The sequence below is a fragment of the Limulus polyphemus genome, unplaced genomic scaffold (genome assembly GCF_000517525.1).
Source record: "Limulus polyphemus unplaced genomic scaffold, Limulus_polyphemus-2.1.2 Scaffold1745, whole genome shotgun sequence".
NCBI classification, from domain to species: domain Eukaryota; kingdom Metazoa; phylum Arthropoda; class Merostomata; order Xiphosura; family Limulidae; genus Limulus; species Limulus polyphemus.
The window spans coordinates 41,427-43,376 of record NW_013667355.1 but is presented as its reverse complement, the minus strand read 5'-3'; positions in this window follow the sequence as shown (position 1 = coordinate 43,376).

Genomic DNA, 1,950 nt, shown 5'->3' with positions numbered 1-1,950 from the left:
TTTTTTCTTCTTTTCGCATGTTGCCTATCTATCATACAAAGTAATATTCATTTTAAGATTGAAAATTCTGAAATTTCACATGCAAAATCTTTATAATGTTGAGATAGTTATCAAACATTTCTTAAGAAAAAACTTTAAAATTTATCTTGTATTTTCAGTAATTAATCTCTGTACGGGTTCAGTAGATTTGGCCGATCTTGCAACCACAATAAAAAATTAGGAAATATATATTATGCCTCTCTCATTCCTGAATAAACTCAGATTATAACATGAAAACAAATGTTTAAACTAAATAGCTTAAATTTTGTAATATTATACATTTATATATATTTATTACATTGACCTTTCAGCCATGCCTGGCTACCAATACAGAAATTACAACAATGTGGCTACCGTATCAAATAACATAAAACTTACCTTTGGTCTGTGCAAAGTAACTTGTCTTGGCTGTGTTTTAGTAGATTAGTATTTTGTAAAATACAGTCAAATTTCAATCATTATAGATTGCTATTTTGAAATAAGTTCTTAAACTTATTTTTCTTAAAACATAGAACAGTAACTAAAGAAGTAAAGCAAACAATTCTCTCTTCTAGTTACGACATTTGTACTCAGTTGCTGCTTGACGTAGGTTGCTAAGCCTTTAAAAAAATTGCACATGGAGGATATGAAACAAAATATTTTTTTTTAGGTTTTATATATATACATTTGAATAACTAAAAAATCATAAATTACTACATTAATACCATAGAATACCACTATAATTTATCAAGCTTAGTAACTAAGATGTATTTTATTCTAAAAAAATATGAAATTAAAAACACACCCTACCTCGTTGAAATATTGGTTGAAAAGAAAGAAATGATGCCAAGTCCATTAAAATGGCTGAGAAAGCCACAAGGGGAATATTCTGAGCTTCCAATTGGTTATTCATGTCATATATAAAAGTAAGTGTATATAAGGGATTCTTTCCAAAAATGGAAAGAGGTTGGCTGGGTGCCACTGTGTTTGATTTATTACATTCTAGCTTGTCAGTATCGGTAATTTGAGTTTCTAATTCGTTCATAACTATAGACTTTGTATTTGATTTCATAAATATCTAATTTGAACCATGCTTCATTCAACATACCATGTGACACACAAAAAATCAATGTTTATCTGTTTTTTTTAATATTTGCTTTGAAATTAAGAATTTGAGTAATATATAGTAGTAAAATTTGAATTATAATCTACAGTTTGATACCAAAGTTGTTGACATAAATTCATAAAATAGCAGTTCAATGAAATTTTGAATGCCATTCAACAAATGAAATGATGTGGTCTTTCACCCATGACCCATCTTGATAGGGTTAAATGGTAAGAAGAACTACTCCATGATTGAACGAGTGTGTCTGGCCATTATATTTGCCATTCGGAAATTCCAGAACTATATATTGGAAGGAGTTTATCATCCAGACAGACCATCAACCACTTACATACATTCAGAAGTGCAAGATTGATAGTGCGAGGATCATGAGGTGGGCATTGTACCTTCAGAACTTCAAGTTCCGCATTTAAGCTATCAAAGGGTCTGCAGACTGTATGAGCAGACTTTGTACATAAACTAAGAACTGTTTTCATATATGGTAAAAAAAAATTAAATATTTTATCTTGAAGAGGGGTTTATTTCACGATATAAAAGACTTTCGTTCAGATAGTATTGAATAATTTAAGCTATCAAAGGGTCTGCAGACTGTATGAGTAAACTAAGAACTGTTTTCATATATGGTAAAAAAAAAATTAAATATTTTATCTTGAAGAGGGGTTTATTTCACGATATAAAAGACTTTCGTTCAGATAGTATTGAATAATTTAAGCTATCAAAGGGTCTGCAGACTTTGTACATAAACTAAGAACTGTTTTCATATATGGTAAAAAAAAAATTAAATATTTTATCTTGAAGAGGGGTTTATT